This window comes from Camelus dromedarius, chromosome 10, assembly GCF_036321535.1.
Source record: "Camelus dromedarius isolate mCamDro1 chromosome 10, mCamDro1.pat, whole genome shotgun sequence".
NCBI classification, from domain to species: Eukaryota; Metazoa; Chordata; class Mammalia; order Artiodactyla; family Camelidae; genus Camelus; species Camelus dromedarius.
The window spans coordinates 10,365,473-10,389,670 of record NC_087445.1 but is presented as its reverse complement, the minus strand read 5'-3'; the positions used below and the strand labels follow the sequence as shown (position 1 = coordinate 10,389,670).

Below are 24,198 nucleotides of genomic sequence, written 5' to 3'. Positions count from 1 at the left end.
CTAAGGCCAGCCAAGAGCATTTGTAGTCTTGTTAAAAAACCCCTTTTGAACTAATTTATCTGAAACCCTTATTTTCTTCACTTCTTGCTCATTGACCTGTTGCATGGACCTGTTGCATTCATGTTGAGTTTATCCATCAACATATGCACCTGTCATTCAAGTGAGCAGTTGTTTTTAGAACATGTACTAGAATCACGTAAAGCAATGAATGCAGAGAAAGCAGTGCTACCTAAGTTTTGCTGGAAGTGGAGTTTGACAGTTTTCTTTCTTTGATGAATTTTTTGTATTTTCATGTTGTAAGTGGTATGGAGCTCTGCTTGAATTAAAAAAACACGTTTTTTTTTAGTATCATCAGCTTACTTGTCTGGCAAGTGCAGAAGCCTGGGGCCAGCCTGAACTCAGCCAAACAAATATAGAAGTGTATTTAATAGTTATACGTGTGTTCTGTCCCTTCTTGCTGCACTTATGTTGTCACTTATCCCCCAGAAGTTATTTATTTTCTTTGTTAATGTCAGGCTCCTGTGGGGTAACGTGATGACTGTTTAGGTTTACATGACCCTCTTTCCTCTACCCCCAAATATGTATATATACATATATAGATATGTATGTATTTTATCTATATATAAATATATATACACATATTAAAAACTCTTAATGATCAAATATCCATATTTTATCAATTGACGGTTTAACTGCTGGAGTATATCCTTATATATGGATTACATTCCAACAGGTTATTTCCAGAAGGATGCAGAAGTTTCATGAAACTCGGGGGCCTACCACAGGGGGTCTTCTCTGTGAAGCCTTGTCATCTTGTTTGCAAACTCTGAGAGCTTTCAAGGACAGGGAACAGTTGAAAGTACAACTATCCTCAAAATCCATATATATGTCATGTAAATTAGAAAAATACATTGAGACTTGTAGCTCAACATAACAGAGTAATATCGCTCATATACCCCTCTTCCTTTCTCAAATTTCCACAAAAATTAGGAAAATAAAGGAAGAAATGAATACATTTATAAAAGCGCTAGGTGCTAGCAAAGGGTGCCAAGGGTAGGTTAGCAATTCTAAGGCAATTCTCTAAGACATAATGGAAATGAAACTCTTTTCATGAAGAAAGATACTCCAAAGAACTGATGATGCAAACAGATAAAAAAATTCCAGCACCAGCTTCTCAAGTTCAAACAGTGAATTTCCTTCCCTTCACATGCACTCTTTTCAGGGAACATTTTCTATTTACAATGTTTTGAGCTCAGAGTCAGTAGGAATGAGAGCAGTTGACATTGCAAATTTTATCAGAGAAATTAATTAAAAGATTTCATTTTGTCTTTATAACATCGTGATGAGGATGATGTTATTTTATAAATGGGAAAAAAAATGAGGTTTAGAGTTCACCCAACATTGTGCTTCAGGTTAATGGTGAAGCTTTCACTTGAGTCCAGGTTCACTTGACCCCAGAGTACTTGTCTTAACCACAGGTAACTGACTCTTCAGAGACAGAGCTAGCTGTGTCTTACTCTCTGAGACTGTTTAAGTACTCACCAATAATAGATTCATATGCATTATGAATTAATGTTGAGAGTTTTTAACATTTTAACAAAAGAATGAGACTCCAACACAAACAACCCCCCTCCCTTTTTTTTTTTTGTATAACTCACGAAGGATGCTAGTTAACTTCTGCAATGTGGATGTTAATCAGTAAAAAACTCCGATGTAACCTTTGTTGAGTAGGGTTATTTTTTCCCTTCTCCATTCACAAAACGTCAATGAATTTTGTGTTAAGTCATCAGAATATTAACCCAACAATTGCACAAAGAACCGATGGACTAGTAATGGACAAAAAATGGTTTCTAAGCTAAAGTAAGAACAAAGTATGGTATTTGATGTGCCATTTGGAGCTGGCCACATGGAATTATAGGAAACGTTCTGAACTAGAAAATAGGAAGTTAATTCAACACCCCAGCCCCCAGATGTTTCACTAGGTTTTAGTTCAGCTCCTGGAGGGTGATTTTCCTCACACCATTAGGTGTGTAAATAAAGGCTGTGCACAGTCTCTAGTCAGTGGATTTCAGAGAGAAAGAATGGCCTGAGAATAATTCATGTGAAATGAATTGACAATAGCTTATGGAATCCTGTCTCTCTTCACACACACACACAACAGGCACACACACATACACAACAAACACACACACACACACCCTGGTCCTAAGAATCCCAGCAAGACCAACTTTCAGCTACTTTTGTAAGGATACAAAGAAGAGAAAGAATAAATTATGTTTCCAATCACAGGTAATCCCTTAATGTGAGAGTTCTTAATATATCCATTGGATTCTAGAAAAATACATTATTCTACATTTAGTATTCATTCACTATTCATTATTTCAGTTTCACATTGCTTTGTGCAGTGTAAAAAGAATCAACTCTGGGTAGAAAATATGAAGAATGGTGGAACCATATCCTAGTTCTCATCCCAGTGGTTCCTCAGTGGGCATGACAGATTTATAGTCACCATTGTTGGCACCACACCCAAATTACCCTCTTTCCAATCACTTTTTTCTTCCCATGCTGCCTTGGTCTTGCATGTTGGTCTGTCTTGGTCAACTATCCCCCAAATAATGAGACATTCACATTGCCTGATGACATTGGGCTGACTGTTTATATTCTTATGCTAACAAAGTATCACTTTATCCTTCCTACTTTTAATTTATTACAAAAGCCCGCATCTACTATTCTAACATGGAGTCAGCCAGGTTTATGGAAAACCCCCTCTTCATTTTCAAGCTTCATAGATACTCTCATCCTTACTCAAATCCCCCAGTAATGCAGAAAAAGGAGAAAGCATGTAAGTTAGTCTTTTTTCTTCCATTTAGATGGTCAGTTGATTTTTGACTTTCTGACTTATGAGGACATCTTTAGGAAAAGTTACTATTAAAGAAATATTCTACGCAATGTTAAGGAGAAATTGATTCCACATGTGTTTGAAGGCTCACATGGTTACATGTGGAGGATTACTTTATTACTTAACATTAAACAAGAATGATACATTTTCTTCTAATTTTCTGAAATGTTATCACTAGTGTACAACTCCATGTTTGTAGAGAATTTTGGGCTGACACAAGTCTTCTTGTAGAAGAACATTTTATTATGCAATTGAGTGTAACTCCAACTCATGTGTAATGATTTCTTTTTGCCAGCTCAATTTTCTAGTTATTATTGATTTCCCACGTTTTGTACATATTGCTTATAACAAAGAATGCTTGGTCAGATAATTATGATGCTAGATGCTGGTAAATGTGGCAACACAATCAGCTTCAAAGAAAGTGTATTATCTCATCTCAATTCATCACAAACCCTATTGGATTCCCTATAGAAACATAAAGGGTCAGACTCAGCAGGTGTAAGAATAATTCTAACACTGTAATTGCTTTTCTACTAGCTGTCATCACTGTGGAAAGGTGGTTAAGAATTAAGTGCACTGTTCATCAAAATAATTAGTCTATTAACTGTACAATCTCTTTTTGGAGCTTGTTTTTATGATTATCTGATAATTCAATTTTTCTTCTATTTCTGGGGACACTTAATTTAAGAGCCTTATTCCACCTGTACAAACTGAGCAAAGTAAAATAATTCCAACCTGCAATTTAATTAATTAAAAATAAAAAGCTTTGTTAATTTTTTTTTGCATTTCAGATCCATTAGGGGATAATGAATTTCTCCATAAAAACAAAGGATGTTTTCCAGTAATCACTATATTTTTAATTTTTATAAACACTGTAGTGTGAAACATGTTTTTTGTCATAATAGTCAATGATTTTAAAGTGTAACTGAATATTAAAAGTATCTGAATGCCATATTCGCAGGAGACACATTATTTTTGAAAACAGATAATAGTTAAATAGCATATCTGGTTTGGAATGTTTATTTTAATTACCAGTTTCTTATTAATAAACAATTTATTATATTACATTTAGTTCCTCTATTTAGATATAATAGTATTTAAATCTTTCCTTCTCTCTCTCTTTTTTAAACATTATTTCAACATTGGAATGAGCTCCATGTATAAGAAAATCTATTTTATCTGTATAAATTGAAGAGAGTTTTGCATTGGTTTTATCTGTGCACATAATCAAAATTGAATTTTATTCTATGAGTTTCAGTGCCTCTAGTGGCAAATGGATAAGCTCAAATTCAGTTGCTGTGCTTGATAAGATTACACATTTGCTTTTGGTGCCTTCTATCTGATGTTGATTTAAAACAAAGCGTATTAAATCATGGTTCCCACCTGTTCAGCAGCTCCAACTGAAGATAAATACCATGTATATCTGCTTAATGTACTACAGCTATAAGAGTGCTTTCTCTCCTCTTTCTTTTCTTTTTTTTCTTAATGTGTAGGATTATTTCAGCTTTGTGTGATATTAAATATAGGCCCTTGATTTATGCTTCCTGTGTCGAGAAAGTTTTCAGGATTTTAGAACCTCACTGAGCACAGGCTTACGTATTAAAATAATAATATAGTTCTGTATTTTTCAGAAACCTCTATTTTTAGATAAAAAGGAATCACATGTATTCTATAGTGCTATCACAGAATGTGGTTAACCTTTCATGAACCAAGAGTCTTGACTCTCAAAGACAGGATAACAGGAGTAGTATATTGAGTGCTCCCATCCCTTTTAGCCTTCTCTCCTCTCTGTCCACAATTTTTTTTAAATCTGCCAATAGAAACATGGGCATGGTGGGGGAAAAGAACACTAAGCTCTCGAGCCTGGCTGCTGTACTACTAGGTGGGTGGCAGAATAAATCAGAAAATGTATCCCTAGTTCTACTTTTATTTCTTATTTAAACTGCTATTGTTTCAGAATTTAGCCCAAAACTCTTAAACTAAGGATGTGTGGTATGAACCTCTGCATTCTAAAGATTGCTACAACCACTGCAGGCGCTATCACCACCCATCTTCGAACAATATTTAGAGTAGACTGGAGATTCACTGAGAAAGCCTTCTTTTGGAGAAACTTATGGGAATAAGAAGTGGTAGGATTTTTTCCATCCTTCATTCCGGCTGGTGGGAGAGGCTCCTCTCCTCCCATCAACTACTGCTGGGTGAAGGGGTCCAGAGAGAATGTTTCCAAAAACATGGGCTGCCTGCAAGAAGGGAAGCAGGCATCCTATTTCTGGACTGGGTGCTTGTTGAGCTACAAATCCTAGTCCTTATCAGGCTGCTCCTGGAGAGGAATGCAAAAGAGTTCTTAATCCCCAGCAATGTTAGTTTTAAGCCAACCAAGAAGTTGATGGCTGTCTCTTGCCTGCATAATTTTGAAGGTAGAAGATTGGCTGGAGTTACCCGCTTATGGCCGGGTAAGGCAAAAGTCAGCAAGGGCTACATATTATCAGAGCCCTAGCAGTCTTAAAAGCAACTCACCCAAAAGGGCTGGCCAGTGACGGGAGGGGCTTTAGCAGAAGGATGCTGGGAATTTTCTGCTAGCGACAAGAGATGGAAGAGGTGTGAGTAGCCAGACAGGGAAATACGTCAAAGATCAGGGAAGAGGACACCCTGCATGGGAGTCAGGAAGGAGGATATTCTAAGGAACGTGAAAATGGACCTTGAGATAGAAAGTCAACTTTTTGATGGTGCCCATGACAGAGGGCACCCAAAAGCCACATTAAAACAAACAAACAAAAAAATGAGTAAACAAAAACTTGACACATAAAGCATTTGTATGTCTTTTTCCAAGTCCTTCTTCCCATGCTCCCAATCCTAGACAGTCAGAAGCATAAGAGGGGCTGTGGAAGAAACAGAAAGTTAACTGGATAAAAAAGAAAATCAAGATCATGCCTCTCTCTCCCACAGGCAAGTCTACATGCTATCCATCAGGCCTGAGCAGAGCAGGAGGGGAAGAGCAGGAAGTCAGACTGAAGTTGAATCTTGGCCTTGGAGAGCCCTGGATATAGTAACAGTAGACGGAGGACGGGTCAGGATGCACTCCAGAGGTAGGTAAGCTGGATACTGCCGAGTGTGTTTGCAGCCCCTGGTGGGAGAAAAATAAAACTGCTTTCTGTTTCTACCCTAACCTATATCCAGCCCAGTCATAAGTCAGTCCCTCATTTTGGCGTAAATCATTTTATCCTCTCATCTATTCCCTTGTCTTTTAAGAGTTCTGGTTGTCATTTTAGGATTTTCTTTGCTAAGAACTCATGTTTTGGAGGAAATAAACTCCTTCCCCGACTCTACAAATGATGCCTATGGCTCAGGCCAAGAGACTTCAGCATAAGCTCACGTCCTGGACACATTATTAGTTCAAAATGACAGTGACCGAACGTCTGGGGCTTGGGCTCCAGGGGCAGGTTTCAGCACTGACAGCGCAGCTGCAGGGATCTTGGTGGCAACGCCTGGCGGTGCTTCTGAGTCCCGCTGCCCCAGCGATGGCCCCAGTACCTGGGACTTGTCCTTCTGGCCCTGCACCCAACATCCGATCCAGCCCATTGGACTTGTACACCTGCTTCTTCTCTGACCTCTGGTTTCGTGAAAGGTGAGATCACATTCCCATTTCTGAGGCAAGGGCTGCCAGAGAGATTGGAGAATGTAATGACAGAAATGTCTTCTTTCAGATAATCTCAGGACACCGTCAGCTCAACAGTTACAGAACTACTGTAGTCGCGTCTTCAGGAATTGCTTGCTTTTTAAGGATGAAAATGCTGGAGGCAAACACTGTTTAACAGGCAAGGTGAGCAGGATCTAGAAGAGAGAGCAGGAAGTAAGCATGGTTCAGAGTGTGAGCAAATACAAGGAGAGCTTCAGGAAGGTTCCCATCTCTAGCCAGTATTTTTTGGATATTTTTGCATCAGTTGCATTTTAATTTGAACGCTACTCAGTTCGCTACTCTTAACTGGAGGGTGGCAAAAGCGAAATCATCCCATCTCTTTAAAGTGGAAGCTTTAATGCACACTGCAAAATAGGTCAAGTTATTAAAGATGGCTATGAAACTGGTAGAATCTGTGTGATTTGTATTATATTACCTCTCCTGAAAGAAACTGGGACCAAACATAAAATCACCAGAACAGCCAATACGAGTGCCTTCTGTATCATCCATCACTCTCCCGGGGGGTTTGAACTTTTCAGGAATGCATTTGACCAGTCATGAAACTCCATACTGACAAAGATAGCTGACCCCTGTTTTCAAGTTCATGTCACATTAAGTAATTAGGACTTGACAGACAAAGTGATTGTGAATATGCTGTTCCTCTGAGGAAAAGTGATAGATTCTTCAACTACGTGTATTTATATTCCAGCCTCCTGTGGCAATATTTGGAGTCGCATCCTGCCAGATTTGGATTACAGACAGCCCATATGATGTCTCATCCAACATTTCAAGGAGAACTTAAGCTATGTTCCCTAGAATGTAATGGGACAGCTATATTTATCTAAATAAGACTTCCCAGTGTATAACACAGCTACCTTGAAGCATGACTGCACCAACACCGTGCTCATGTTAGGTTTATACCAAGAAGACAGCCAAAGCACATGAAGACATTCTGCAGTGGCTACAGACTCCAGGACTCCTGGAAAAACCACATGTGGTTTTGTATTAAGTTTTGAAGGAATGGTGTTGATTCTTGGAACCAAATGTTTTATTCTATTTTATTTTATTTGGGGTAATTATGTTTGTTTGTTTGTTTCTTTCTTTCTTTATGGTGGAGGTGCTGGGGATTGAACCCAGAACCTTGATGCATGCCAAGCAAGTGCTCTACCACTGAGCTATACCCTCCCACCCCTCCAAAATTGTATGTCTCATTGTCATAATTAAGTCTTCTGTGTAGAATGAATAGAATGTAAAATCTATACATGCTTTAAACTTCCTAAAGGTTGAATTTGCATCTATTTTACACTGATATTTTTGCAGTTAATTTATTTGTCAACAATAGTAATTTTGTTTAACTTTTTTGTCCTATTTGTGGTAAACTCCAGAGGCATGGAGATCTTTACATTTCTACAGTAAACTGTGCAGTTTATTTTACACTTTTCATTTAGGCCTGCGAGAAACATTTTCTCAGATATGCTGATTAGCTACTTAGCCAAGTTTTTGTCATTTAGAGATCTTCCCTGTTTTATTTTGTAATGACAGCTGTTATGAGATTGTCTCTGTTGATCAGTGGATGACTATAAACAAAGCAGAAACAATTGGCTCCTAAGGGTAACACCACTCACTTTTCACCATCTACTTGCTGTGTCTTAGCTCTACCAGTAACATAATGTTAAGGCTTTCTTGTAGAAGATTCTTATAGGTAGTTCTCTATGGATATTTATACATTTTCTTTGAATGTGCTTATGATCAATGTCAGAGGAAAAATTTTTATTTGTTATAAAACATAAGCAACAGCTATTAAAATTGAGAGCTAAGTAGTGTTTCCCAAAATAGCAGTTTCTAGAATTTCCAGGGGGGGATTTTGAGAAACAGCTTTCCTATGTCCTGCCCCAGACATATTAAATCACACACTGTGAGGCCTCAGAATCATAAAAAACCCAAAATGAAACAAACAAAAGCCCTTCCCAGTTTAGGGAGCCATTGTTTTAAAACGGGTGGTGATACCAAATTTGCCAGAGTAACAGAGAGATCTTTAGGTGTTCATTCTTGTGTATTCAGAGGTCAAAATTCTAGACTCTGGGAGAAGCAAACTGAGGATCAGGTCCTACTAATTAGGAGATAAAGCAGCAAATTAAAAACAAAGCAAAATGACTACAAAATAGTCAAGTTAATTGAACGATTTGAATCATAAATGTACAAGTCCTCAGAAATGTATATATTTTATGTAACTTACAAATTATAGTAAATCCAGCTATTTTAATCAAGAACAAGTCAAAACTGGTCACCATAATAATAATTCTTTGCATTGGTATGGTGATTTGTTGTTTAAATATACTTTGATAAATAGAATCTCTTTTGTCTTCAAAACTGAGAGAGAGACAGGGAAGTGTCTGGTATTCTCATTTTGAGACTCAGAGTTCTTTCCAGGATTGCAGAGAATTGGAGCCACGGCACAGAAATCCCTGCATGCTGATCCAGTCAATCAGATCCCAAATTTGAGAGGCAGAATTTAGGAGGTTGCATTATCAGTTATCTCATGTTATTTTAGGGTGAATGGAAGGATATAATGCATTTATTGTAAAAGTAAAGCTTTACAACTTAAAGGGGAGCTTTATGTATCTAGAAACTCTCATTCCTCAATGGATTACTTAAGAGAACAATGCTACATCAATGTTTAGGTTGGGAGGGATATTAAAGTTCATTTAGTGTAGTTCTCTAATTTTGTAGATGAAGACAATAAGACTCAGAGTCTTGTAGAGTTTGCCTAGTGATTCAAAGCTAATCTGACCAATTTTGGCAAAAAAGGACATCTTTCCTAAGTTCCATAATTATGGATTTGTTAAACAGTAAACTACATTGGTGAGTGATTTATGTTAGTTCAATTTGCTAATATGTTTAACTTTAAATTTCACTTTTCTTGCAACATAAAATATTTTGTAATGCTTTAAAACAAAGTAACCTCTTTATTCCCTAAATAAGTTATTGTAAAACTGTGATAAAATTGATAACTTTATGTCTAAGGGATTTCACCCTCACCCAAATTACAAGTTCGCTCTCTTTATTTGAACACTAATAATGGCATTTGCAAAGGAGCAGCAAAAGTAAAATATTTTCTTTTAGTTTCTTTGTAAAGTTTAACCGTTTTTACTTTGCGATTATGGAAATAGCTAGAAAATTACATAAAACAATATTTTGAGGGCACGTTCTCCTAGTTGATTTAAATCACTGTGCTAACTGAAAAGTTTAATATTTCAGAAACTCCACAAGTTACTACATTGATCAGTATCTGATTCATGCATTGTGGATATAAAAATGTATTTAAGGAGAGGAAATTGATTCTATGTGCTTCTTATCATCTGAGAAGTTAGTGAATGTGGCAATATTTTAAAGGAGGGGGTAGAAAAAAATGTTCTGCTTTATAATCAAAATACTGTCTTCCTACTATGAGGTCATTATTTTCTGGCACTGTGAAATTCTTACATGAAGATGTTAAAGTGGAAATAAACCATAATAGTTTATAAAATATTTTCAGTATGACAATAATCTGAAAATATGGGGAAAATTGTCATCTCTGACTCAGGTCAAACAAGACTGGGTAAAGTGTGTGTTATGGTTCAATGCAAAATAAGTTTCTGTCTTACCAGAAATTTTCTGTCAGTGAGTCTCTCTTCCTCCACTGCTGTGAAGAAAGAAGTGTAGAGCCCTTGAAATTGTTACTAGGATGAGTGTGGCAGTTTGGGGATGAAGATAACACTGCTGAAAGTAAAGAAGAAAGAAGGAGAAAATCTGTGTCTTGATTGACATTCAGTTACACCTGAATCAAATCAGTTCCAATGACTGGTCTCTCTTTGCTTCTACTTATTAAAGCCAATTAATGCCCTTTATTTTTTTAAGCCACTTTGAGTCGGGTTTTCTGTTGCTTATAAATGAGTGCCCCTTAATGGGCAGATCATTTTAAACCCTTAAATTGTACCTTATGCTGCTTTCATTGATGCTGTATTTTTCTGTGGGTTTTTATCCAATGATGTGAGTGTTGTAGAGCCTGAGGCTGTATAAGTGTACCCATTTATGAATCAAACAAATAAACCCTAGGTATAAAAACAGCCTCCAAAGGATTATTCTAAAATTCCCCTAGCAGCATCATGAGGAATAAATATTAATGCCTTTTAATAGCTTTATAGCTTACAATTTTGACTGGCAGCATCATGACCAGTTTTAAAGATGAGAGTAGATGAATATTACTCAAAAGTGTAAATTCATGTCCATATCTACTCCAAAGTAATTTCCTAAAAATTGCATTTGTGTTCTAGTTACTTTCCCAGGGAGTGCATCTTTTCCTTGAGAGTGTAGGAGTATAGTATGAAAAGATTTGTCAAACTTTATTTCTTTGTAGGAATCTTGGCTACTTGTGTATGACCTTTATTATTGGGAAAGTTAAGTGAGACGGATGGTCTAGGTCACTGGCCCAAAGCCATCTTTTTTGAGGTCATTTACATCTGTCTGTCTTCAAAATCAAGACATTTGTTGGGATAGCAGTTTCTGTGGGGAATTTATAAGCCAGGATGCAGCTTAAAACATGTATTATTTCTGAGGCTCAACTCCACCTCACCAGTTGGTTGATAACCACTCTTTGCTCTGAAATGTGAGTGGTTTATATGTTACAAACCTTGGTTCTACTCTCAGGACATAACAGCAAGTAGTGTCAGCCATCCATGAAGAACAGATCCTTATTTTATTTTTCCTCACTTCTCTTGATGTTTGTAAGTAGTGACATGACTTCTGAAAGCTTCTAATAGCACTTGTGAGTTCTTCCAGGTTCCTTCGTCCTTTCTCACCTCTATCACCAGCCCACAGTTCCCCTCAGCTAGTCTCTCATCCTGTTCTGACATTATTGAGACTAAGCTGTGCATACCCTAGAGTTTTGGCACGTTTTACTGTATCTGGAGGACTGGTGATGGTTGTGGGGCTTTAAAGTAGTCATCTACATGCGTTGTTGAGCAGAACTTTGGGACATGTGGGCATAGTGGAACAGTTCCTAATGAAGAAAGATCTGAAATATAAGTTTGATTCAAAGTCAATGGATGAAATCCAGCCAATGGGGTAACTGGGCATAGAATAATACCACTTTCTCAAATATCCTCTGATCATGAGTCATAAATTTATTTTTGAACTCTAGGATAAAGGACTATAAAAAGAGAACAAGAACATTGAATTTCCTATGTTTGTATTCCCTTGGGAGAAAAAGTTGTGTAATATATGAATAGCATCGATGCCTATGGCTTCTGCTCTGAAGGGGAACTGTGCTAGACTTCTTCCCAATGATTATAAGGTTTGAGTTTTATAAGTGAAAGTCATTAGTACCAATATTGACATAAGCAAACGTTGGACACTGGCAGTCTTGTTGTACACGTTAGCCGGCAGTGATGGTATTTGTGATAGACAACATCAGGGGCATTTGGGGCAATGAAAACCTAAACAAACCTAAACTGAAATTTAATACAGACATACAGAAGAAATGGAAGTAAAGGATAGAGCTCATTTTGTGCTTGTGAGGATTGTGTTTTTGCAAACACAAGAAACAATCCTTAGGGACTCTGCAGAGAGTATAGTGAAAAAATGTTTATAGCTAATGCATGTGGAATACCTAGCATGTCCTCAACACTAGGCTAAGTTCTTAACACTTAACGTTACAATAATCCTAGGAAGTAGGTGCTGAAATGATTTTCCCATTTCTCCAGTAAGAATGACTGGATATTTTGTACCTTGTGCAAGATCACTTGATATCTGACAGAGCTGGGATTAGAAGCAAGGCAGTTTGGCTCTGTATTTTTTAGACTTGTGTTTTTTAAAACCACTAGAATTCCAGTAATTCATGGGCGTACTACCATCATACGAATTTTCCCCTCAAGGCAAAGGTGGATTTTGAAATTCAAGGTTGTTTAATGGGTGCACAATACAAGTTTAGGGGATTAAAATGAAAAATGAACATACTTTTAGCCTGTGGGTAAGATATTACCTCTAACTTACTTCATCTGGTGTTATTACTGTAGTCCCACCAGGGTGATTTGAGTGTAACTCCCTTCCCTGTAGGCTGAAGGGTACATTTCTCCATTTATCAATTCAAAATTGTTGTATTAAATGTCTGCCTACCATATGTCAGACATTGTAGTGGGTACAAGGATTCAGTGAAAATGAAAGAAAGATAGAAGCTCTTTTAGAAAAATTACTTTCTAGCATGTAACTAGGAGCTAAAGAGTTGTGAATGGTGGTTAATTGATTGGTTAGCAGCTTCAAAGAGGAGTGTTTTGAGGTGCTAAATATTTTGTGACAGCTGAGGAACTAGCAGAGGGAGACTTAAAAACTAATTAACATGTACTCCACGATCTGATGAACCTCCGTCTCCTATTTCTCTCTCTGTTTCTGTGTCTCTGGTCTTCTCTTCCTGTATGCATCCCCCATATTGCTCTCCTCTTTCACTGTTTTCTCTTAAAATGTAATCACATATAATGTAGCTAAATGAAGTATCCTTATTATTGTTTCTTCTCCCCATTGGTCTAGAAGGCTGAGGTACATAGAGAATTTTTTTTAAAAATTTCAACTCCAGAGTAACATGTCAGTCCTTTTGAAGAGAGGAGACCTCATTTTCAGCCAAGGGGCTACTGCCAAATGGCTGTGCATCCAGAAGGCAGTGGGAATGGGAAAAGGAGCAGGAATACTGGTGATCCCCCAAAGCCAATGGAGGTATCCGTAAGAGGAAGAGACAGCTTTAATCATATGTCAGTTGCAAAGAGAACTGAAGCCAAATTTCCACATTACCAATCAGTGAGAAAGTTCTTAACTCATTCGACTTCATTCCTCTTTTCCTTTGTATATTTTTCTGAAGCTAGAGAGGAAAGACCAATGATAATCTCCTTTCCCAACCAGGGGAAAGAGGGAAGTTCTAATATTAAGTCAGTATTAAAGTTTTGACTATTACACAGGTCAGGGCATTATAATGACAAGATTAAGACTGGATTGTGCAACTAAACATGATTTGAGAACATTTTATATTGTCAAAAAGTGATCAGAAATTTATGGGGTTATCTTCATCGTTGGGCAGGGAATGAGCCAGCCCAGAAGACCAAATGAAAGGGACAAGAAGACAAGCATAATTTTGCTTTCTGAAAAATTTACTTTAGAATTTTACTCCCTGCATTAAGAAAGCTAAACTTGCCCGTATATGAGAATATCTCCAGGATGTATACTCGGAGCAGATTTGGTGAGTTATAAATTATTGACATGTTTTTATATATGTATATATGTATATGTTATATATATATGTTATATGTGTGTGTGTATATGTATATATATATATATATATACTTTTAATATAATGCTAATTATTTCAAATCAGAATAGCCTTAACGTTTCTCTCAGCTTCATTAAACTTTAGCAGACTTCCTCCTGTGTCTTGGGCCCTGACCTCTCTCTCACCCCCTCACCCCAGCCAGGTGGCCCAAACACAGTGGTCCTTCCCCTCCCTTATCTTACAGCATTTATTAAGAAAACACATGCTTGTAAATCCTTTCTTTTCCTCTTGAGATGTCATTCTTTTAGGCATCTTTTGCCAGTTGAACAGCCCAGGAATGTGTTTCTCAAAGACCTGAGAGCCCCTCTCTTTGAAAAGAAATTTTCAAGGAAGAGAGGGCACTATTTTCCAGTCCCTGTGGACCCTAAATTCAGGGGGACATTGGTCCAAGTTGCAAAACTACCGTCCGTCATAGAAATAGAAGAACGCTTACTTCTCCTTTGGAAAATCTCAGCAAACACAGATGGGCCGGGATTCCTCTAATCACAGCTACAAAATCCTCTGCCACCCTTTGCTTTGGTTAGTTGAGTTCAGCCTGAACTCAGGCCTCTCTCTCCCACAGCAATAACTTTGAATGAAGTCTTACATGTCTGTCTGACAGAGCAGTCGCTGGTCCTGTAGAGTTCTGAATTTCTCCTGGGCAAATGTTGTCAGGTCCATGTAGCCTAGAGCAGGATCTGCACAGGTTGGCCCATCAAGCTAGATCCTGCCACTCATTGTCTTTTTTATGATCTGGGAACTGAGGAAGGCTTTTAAGTTTAAAAGAGTTAAAAACAAAATGAAAGCAAAGAAAAATATGCAGAGACCACAGGTGGCCAGCAAGCCTGAACTATTTACTATCCATTCCTTTACAGGGAAAATGGGCCCACCTCTGCCCTAAAGCTAGGGGGGGACCTTTTGGTGCCTGGTCAGCTTTCCCAGTGTGCTGTCTGCCTGTAGGAATTTAGAAGCCCTGAGAGTTTTTCTCTCTTGAAGTGGTTTCAGTTTTCTTTCATCCAGGCTGCCAGGGCATTAGCCAATTCAACATTTTCAAAAACTCTGTAGCTGTTATTTTATATCAATTCTAGAGGTGCAGGATGCATCAGACTTCTGTGTAACCACACCTTTAACCATCCTAGAACCTTCTTTGGCTGAGCGTATCTGAGGTGCTCATGTTAATTCTTTCAGAGTTTTTTAGAAATGGGCTTTCCAGTTATAATCTTGTTTTTGTCTTTTGCCTGAGGCCATGTTTTCCTGGCCCTATCCCTACCCCCTCTTCCATATTTGGTTTCTGTCCTGAAGTTGATTTTGTGAGAAATAGTTTTATTTCTCATCCCTTTAATTTCTGGCCTGACTATGTTGCAGCAAAGATTGTTACAGCTCAGTGTTACAGCTTAGTTGTGACAGCCACCTGGATCTGGGTGAGACCAAGCAGTACTTGGAGGGTTGGAGAACTCAGGTTTATTACGCCAGTGGGCCCAAAGGAGTTAATATTCCAAGCTCTGGACCCTGTCTGTAGGTTTACATAGGCTTTTATAGGCTGCTGGTCAAGACTTTGCCACATCATATGCAAATAAGATGTAACAAAAGTTGACTCATTAGGAATGAGCTTTGTAGAACTGGACCAGTCAGGAGTGATAGAAATGGACCAATCAGAAGTGACAGAAATGGACCAATCAGGAGTTAGCTCAGGGAACCAATGGAATCTTAGGGTTAAGTTCCGCTTTCCTAGAAGCAAGCCATTTTAGATGCAAAAAGCGTGATAATGCCACTGGGCCAGGGAACTGGATGGTGCTGGCAGGAGAGTAGTGGCCCTGCCTGAGGGTCCTGCCGATCTTTTTCATGGGGCTTCCCAGCTCAACTATATTCTCTTCAAATTCTGTTCCCAACTGGCCACTTTCTTTCTGAGCTCAATTCTTTCTTTTTAGTACCTTATCAAATGCATCCAATAACAACACACATTTTCAGAATCTTCTTAAAATTACCTCTTCCTACCCTTTTAAGGTCATTAGGTAGATTTTATTCCTTCCATGTTATCACAGGCAGTGGTTTTTACTAAGTGTTTTCCCACTCATATAGGTCACCATTTTTATAGTTGCTTTAACTGTTTCTTCAGTGCCTACCACTTGGTGTCAAATCCTTTGTCACACGTTTGAGAATTTTATTACCACAAGACCTCATTTCTAGTTACCAATCTCTGAGTTTATCAACTATTGTCATAACAGTGCTGACTAATTACATGAAATTCAGTAGCTTGAAACAGCATTGACATATTCTTGGTGCAGAATCTATGAGTGAGATAAGATTGAGAGATTGACAGATTTTGGCTGAGTTTTTCCACTAGACTAGGCTGGGCTTGGTTCAGTAGGTTCTCCAAGACATCTTCTTGTGATGGATAGCAGAAACATAAAAATGCAAGTGCAGCTGCACAAGCACATGAAGGTCTCTAGTTATATCATTGCCAATCACCTCTGGTCTAAGAAGTTCCCATGGACGTGCCCAAAGGCCAAGGGGCAGAGAAATACACTCTAGAAAAATAAAGTTATGGTTAAGGGTGTGAATATAAGGAAGAGTGAAAGACTAAGACCCATAATTCATTCTCCTACTGAAGGTAATTGATACAGAGTGCAAATAATGCAAACCCATTCCAACATTTATAGGTGGCTCTGAATAATGAATAAGAACATTCAGAAGAGAAGTGGAAATCAATGTCATTTAAAAAAATATCAGAACTGAAAAAAGAAATGACACAGCTGTGTATTTCTGAAGTGCTTACCCTATTATACAATTAAATGAACTCAACTCAATCAAAAAAGAACTATAAAATATACTCCAGGAAAGGCAAAAATAGGAAATAATAAAGAGAAAAGTATAAATGAATGCATTTGAACATAGAAAAGGGAATATATTGTAAACATGTCCTTGAACTTATTTTAGAAAAACATAATAGAAAAGTCCTGGCAGATCAAATTAAGGACAAAAGAGAGGAAGTGTAAATAAGTAAAAATTAGAAGTAGAAGGAGCACAGACATGTGCATTTAAAAAATGATTTTATTAAAATTTGATCTCAATAAAATAATTACATAGTGATTATAGAGATTAGATTTCAAAAATATATGTTTCTTAAACTGGTTAATTAATAATTCTCTAGTAAATATTATGTCTTCAAGTATGAAGAAAAAGTGTAAAATGTCATGAAAATTTGTACCTCAAAGAATTCTTTTGACTTAACCATAATAAAACATCTAACTTTCATTGTTGATGAAGTGTCAACCTATGTGCTATATGCTTTGCATGATTAATATGTTATATATGTCAGAATATAATGGAAGTTTTATAATCCCTCTATGACAAGTGAGAAAACTAAAGTTCAGAAGGTAAAAAATTTACCTGAGGCTGCCCAGTTTGGCAGGCACGTTTGGGATTTGGATGGAGGTAGCTGGATTGAGAGCTTCTGCTTTTAATCACAGTGCCACTCCTGATTTTGGGGCACTTAAAAAATTTCTTTTTTACTTCTGAAGTTTTAAGAAAGCATAAAAGTGAAAAGTGTGAGGATGTAAAAGTTATTTTTCCTTTAGGGAAACGTTTCTAAAACACAAATTAAAAAATCAAATGTTGAAGTAGAAAAAAATTACAAAGGGTATATATGGTCCCTCGATTACTCTGATTTATCATTTTATGTGAAATAAATGCAAACAGCAAATACTGGTAGTCATTCCCAATGGAATTCTGGAGCAATTTTAATCCTTTTAACAAAGTACGCATTAAATTTGGCATCATTGAGCACCCTGAATATGGTGAAAGTAGCTAATGATACTTTGTTTTATGACAAAAATTAAAACTTAAAACAAATTGATTATATATCCTAAGTACAAAATTCCATCAAGAGTATAATACCCCATGCATTTACCAACATCACTTTTTTTCTCAGAGGAAAAGATAAGAAAAGAAACAGTAAGTACATTTAACATACGTATCAATTTTATGAAGTTCCAGAGTAAAAAAAACTATTAAAATGTGAAAAATGTGTTTTAGAATTGTGGAACTACAAATAGTATTGATTAATAGCAGTTTAAATTTGGGTTACAATGCCTTAGTTCAATTCTCATTTTTTGTAAATGTATAATTTAGAAATAGATGTAATCATTTTATATAATTAATTCTATCTTCTAAGTAATTCTAATTTCTAATTTGAATTCTAAATTCTAAATTTTAAAACTCCACTGTTTCTCAATTTTTAAGCTGTAAGAGAAGATGCTAAACATTTCTGAGTCTGCAAAAAAGGTCTCTAGGTCTGAAAAAATTGTGTTTTGCCTTATATTTACTGTAGAAAGATTAATATTTAATACTTGATAAATATTTAGATTTTTATGCAAACTTTTTATGTGTTTATATAAAAAGTACTGTTAGCAGGATCCTAAATGCCCTTGTAATCTGGAAAAGCCAAGATATTGCCCTCATAACGTTACCGTGTCCAAACTCGTTCTGCTCTCCGCACAACAGGCCAATAAATCGGAGATGAGGTGTTGGGGCAAGGAATAGTGACTTTTTCAGAAAGCTGGCAGACTGAGAAGATGGCAGACTAATGTCTTGGAGAACCATCTTACTCAAGTCAGAATTCAGGCTCCTTTTATACTAAAAAAGGGGAGGGGTGTGATTGGTTGTTGCAAACTTCTTGGTGTAGGAATTCTTCATTATTGTAACTGTCCACGTGGGTCAGGTCATGGTGCCCCTGTAAAACCTCTAACAAAACAAATATTATTTTCTATTCTGGACCTTGTTATCTTTATATATGTGCAATAGTATTAATATCCTTACAGGTCAGAGCCCTGAGAAAAGGCTCTCCTGTATATTTCAGGCTAAAGGCAACATTCTTTTACAAAAGGTGCAGAGCTAGCAAGACTAAGCCTAGAAAACAGGGCGCAGGGTTAAAGCCAAAGAAGCAGATCCAATATGGAGTCAGATTTGTTCTTTTCTGTTACAGCAATTCTATCAGGGCACTTCCATTCATCAAAACACTCATATAAATATCATATAGTATTTATTGTCACTTATATAGGATACAAAAGCATGAACATAGACTGATAATATACACATGTAATTCATTATAGTGATTGCCTCCAAGGAGTTTCTGGAATTGGGGCAAATGTTAGTTTACTACCATTTATTGCTTTATTTCTTTATTACAAAATCAGTTTTAGGTATATACAGCACAAACTTAACATTTATCACCTCTCAGTTCTGTATTCACAGGTATATTTATATTATTATATGTACTGTTTTATATTAAAAACCTCAGTATAAAAAAAAGATGGTCCTTAATGTTTATAGGCAAAGAAAGAGTGACAATCTCTTCTCACTGTTTCAGTCAAGAAGAGGTTAACTGAAAGTTGGCTTCTCTTAGAATAGAAAGACACGAGGTGGCATGTTTGATTAGAAAACTGGTGCAATAGTAGAAATGAATTGTAGGTCAGTGCAATAGTCTTCAATGTGTAGGGATTAGAATTGAGACAGAACTGGGCTGATATACTGAATCTGCGGCTTAATCCTCTGTTATGCGGAGCATGATACTTAATGACTTATTGTCCTATAATGTATTCTTTATACAATGAGAACCATGAAACCTACTATATATAGTTAGAATTAAATGAAATCATATATGTAATGGGTTTAGGACAATGAATGCAAAATATTATTACTTTGTTCCTCCATATTATTGCTCCATGTTGCCCCCAAGATTCTTGAGGGGTTTTCTTTGGCTTCTCTTATTTATCTCATCTATGTAGACACATGCATTAGTAGCTCATGTTTTTGTTGGCTGGTTCCTATTCTTCTTAATGGGAATAATTGTATTCCTTTGTAGAAATATGTTACAATTTGTTTATTCACTCTTCTGGAATAGGATTTGGGGATTTTTTTTTTTTAGCTTTGTCCCATTCTAAGTAAAACTGCTGTAAATATCTCATACTAGTCTTTTTGTTGACACGTATATTTATTCTCTTGGATAAATGCATAGGAATGTCTTTGTTGGTTTGAAACTTTGGGAGCTTCCTGGGGGAAATCTGAAACTGGCCCCATACAAAGAGGACAGGGACAAACCAAAGAAAGAGCCAGAGCACTCCAGATTGATAGGTAGCAAGTTTTATAAGCAAGGGAACTTACATACGAGGCTTGTCTTGGGTGGCACTAGAGAGTTAGATCTCTGCACCCACCTGCCAGCATCTCAAAAGTTTGTATAGAGGCTTTAACTGGGTTCAGACACATATACCTTCCAGATGGTCTCAGCAACACATTACTCTCTTAAGGCGGTGTCCCTGAAAACGGGAAATGGTGGACAGAAAGTATTTTCTAAGTTCAAGGGACCATTCATTGCCTGGGTCCAGCTCAGGGGTCAACCTACAGTCACATCCTCTAGTTGACCTCCTGCCACAGTCATAGCATTAAGTGTCTGTTTAAATTTCTAAGATACTTGCAGTTTTTCAAAATTATTGTACACTTCACACTCTCACCAGCAAAGTGTGAGAGTTCCTGTTGCTCCACATCTGCTCAGCATTTTATGTTCTCAGTCATTTTAATTGTAGCCATTTCTGTGGACGTGAAGTTGTATCTCACATTGTGACATTAATGATCATTTTCCCGTTGACTAATGCTGAGCCTTTTCATGTGCTTATTGGACATACATGTAAGTATATATACATATATGAATATATAAAAATATATACATAAAATATATACATATATGTGTATATATATACAGATAAAGATATATACATATAATTATAAAAGTATACTTACATATTTATAACATTTATTTATATATAAATACATAAATATATAAGTATAAAAATATACTTATAAATGTAATACATAATAATTAATATAACATAAATATATCAGACATAAAACAAATAAAATATAATAAATAATAATATAAAGTATAACATATATAAATATATATACATAAATAGGTAAATATCTAAATATATATAAAGTGTTCAAGTCTTCTGCTTATCTTTTCCATTGGGGTTGTTTGGTTTTTATTATTGATTTTTATCAGACATTGATAAAATCTGATATATCAGATATTGATATATTCTGAACAGAAGTCCTTTGGTATGTTTATCAACTGTGAGCATTTTCTTCTATTCTGTGGTTGCCTAATCATTTTCTCAATTATATTGTTTGAACAGGAGAAATTCAGTATTTTGATGTAGTCCAGGTTATCAATTTATTTTTTATGGTTAGTGATTCTTATGAATTTCTCTGTCTAAAAAATATTTTGCTATTTAAATTTAGAGTCCATTCTCCAATGATTTCTTCTAGGGTCTTTTAGATTTCACATTTAGTTGTACATCCCAACTTGAATTATTTTTATTTGTTTATTTTTTGAAAAGTAGCTGTCATGAGTCATTTCATTCCATATGTGTATCTAGCAATGCCAGGAACATTTGTGAAAAACTTTCCTTTCCCCACTGAAGCACCTTGGCACCTTTGTAAAGAAAACCTTAATTGTATATATTTGGGTCAACTACTAAGCTTCTATTTTATCCCATGGTTACGTGGAGAGAGGAGGGAGGAGAGAGGAGTATCACTCTACATGAACAAACTTGTTATGCATGAGTTGACACTTTTACTTCTCTACCTTCCAAACTTTAGGCATTTTGTTTTCTAGCTTTGTTCAAAGTCTAGGCCCTCTAATAGGATATTGAATACAATTGGTGAGAGCAAACATCCTTGCTTTTTTTACAATCTTTGGGGAAAAGCTTTTTTTTTTACCATAAGAAGTGAGTGATGTTACCTCTAGGTTTTCTGTAGATGCTCTTTATCATATGTAGCTTCCTTCTTTTCTTAATTTTCTTACTACCAAGAATGAATGTTCTCAAAATTTTTTCCTATGATTGATCTCTTTCATTTTCTCTTTTAATTTGTTAATAGGGTGAATTGCAATGACTGATTTTCAAACAATAAATTATCCTTTGACTCCTGGGACAGCTTTATTATGACACATTATTTGCTGTATAAATTGTTAGATTCCATTGCTAATATTTTATGGAGGGTATCTTTGTTTATGGTCATGAGGGATGGCCACTTGTAAACTGATTATGTGATTTGATGTTTTGTTTTCAGTGCTCTGTTGGCCCTATAAAATGAGTTATTTGATCTCTCCTTTCATATTTTTTGAAGCATTTGTATAAGGTTGGGATTATTTCCTCTGTGAAACAATTTTGTACTGGGATTTTCTTTGTGAGAAATTTATTGATTCTGGATTTAATTTCTTAAAAAGATTTTGTAGTTTTCCTTGTATCCATTATGGTAAGTTATGATTTCTAAATGATTTGTCCATTTCATTTAATTTGTTGAATTTATTGTTTGAATTTACCTCACTATTCTTTTTAAATTCTGCAGGATCTGTAATAATGTTCTCTCTTTTATTCCTGATAATGTTAATTTGTTTCTTTCCCAGACATATAAAGGCCTTGTCAATTTCTACTCTAGGAAACACGTTTTGTCTTTGTTGATACTTTCTACTATTTTTCTATTTGCTACTTGACTTATTACATTTATTGTGTTCTTCCTTATACTCACTTTGAGTTTATTTTGCTCTTCTTGCATTATCTTCTTGAGGTAGAAATGTAGATAATTAGTATTAACACTTTCATCTTCCCTAAGCATATAATGCTGTAAATTTCCCTCTACCCAGTGTTTAAGCTGCATCCCACAAATTTTGGCCTGTTGTATTTTCATTATCATTTACTTTAACCTATTTTCTATTTTTCTTGTGATTTGTTTGTTGACCTATGTGATATTTGGAAAAGAATTGTTTCACTTGTGAATGTGACTTTCTTCATAACAGAACACATTTCTGTTTTATGGGTTTCTCATTTAATTCCACTGTGTTCAGACAAAATACCTTGTTAGAATGAGCAATTTTGACGGTTGTTGAGAATTATTTTATAGCCCCCTCATTATGGTCCTTTGTTAAAATCCTTGAAAAAATGTGTTTTGTGCATTTGTTGGGTACAGTGTTCTATAAATACCAATTAGGTCAAGTTAAATGGTAGTGTTTAAATTGTCTAAATTTTAGAAAGTCCTATCTTACATAATAGGTTGACCAAATTTTGTGTACAGTTTCAGGAGTCGGGGTCACGGACTCGTGGAAACACATACCTGAATTGTGATTAGTAGATTATTTGCCCCTAGTGGTGCCAGCCAGTCAACTGTTGCATAGATTAGTTGCTGGCTGATAGCTGTTGTACAGATGTACTTGCTGAGAGGGGGGTCCTGCCTCTGTCCAGGGTACTTTTTCTGAGAAAGCAGGTGGTTCATACGTTGACAGCGCTTGATCATGGTGTGATTATCTGCTTATCTTTTAAAATTCTCCGGATCAGATGATTTTCACAATGACCTCATCAGGTAATGTCAGGAGGATCCCCTGCTGGGAAACAAGTCCCTGGATGCAGAGCAAGTTTACCAGTTTGCCCTCAGTGAGTGTCAGAGCAGAACAGTGAACCAAAGTTACGTGAAGGTGTGGAGCCAGCCAGCAAACCTGTGTGATGCTCTTTTACCTACACCATAACTCGAGCTGGAAGCAGATTTGTTTCCACTTGAACCCCTGGTTAATGAGAGAAAGTGTACCATATTTTGCCTAATGGACTGTCATTTTATTAATTTGATTTAGAAGTTTTCTTTACTTCTGTGAGTACATATGGGGAGGACAGTTGGGGGTAGAGAAGAGCAGGCAAATGTTCAGTCTTCCATTGCAAACCAGATGCTGCCTGACTGGAAGGGAGAAATATATAAATTGTTTGGCTAATCCCTGCCAACAACCTAATGTCCACCCATGAAAAGCAAATCGGTACGTCATGTCAGAACTGATATTTTTGTTTCCAACCTTATCTTTTGTTCACCCATCTCAGGGATTTTCAATATGTTTTTCAACAAGAAAATTGTCCCTGGTAAGCCTCAGCTGTTTCCCAAAATGCCCAATAAGAAATAAATGGTAATTTATGTTTAGTAAAGCCTGTGTGCTTGAAGGTCTCTGAGACGTTTCTGTATAGTAGAAGATGACAATGGAATCTGATTCTTTTCTTAACACTTACCCACTTTAAATAGAAGTGATTCTAGATTCACTCCACAATTCCCTGTGAACTTAATCAAGATGTTCTGAGTATAATGGAACATAATATTGAAGGGAAGAGAAGAATTAATAGTTATTGAGAAATTTAATCCATTTTTAACTTCAAGGCAGAGAGCAGAGTCTATGCCAGGCTCTGTGTTCCAAGTTGTTCCTAC

General features: G+C 36.4%; 1 long non-coding RNA gene across 7 annotated transcripts in view; it reads left to right on the top strand.

Moving 5' to 3' along the window:
* LOC116152582 (uncharacterized) overlaps positions 1–17,543 on the top strand; it is a 37,638-nt gene extending 20,095 nt beyond the window's left edge. For 4 of the 7 annotated variants that reach the window (XR_010382603.1, XR_010382605.1, XR_010382601.1 and 1 more), the window contains 4 exons: positions 5,846–5,985; positions 6,169–6,524; positions 6,604–6,719; positions 7,285–17,543. This is a non-coding gene — a long non-coding RNA (uncharacterized LOC116152582). Of the gene's footprint in view, positions 1–5,845; positions 5,990–6,168; positions 6,525–6,603; positions 6,720–7,284 lie in introns of all 7 variants that reach the window. The other 3 variants (XR_010382602.1, XR_010382606.1, XR_010382604.1) reach the window with 3 other exon arrangements.
* Positions 17,544–24,198: the final 6,655 nt, after the last annotated feature.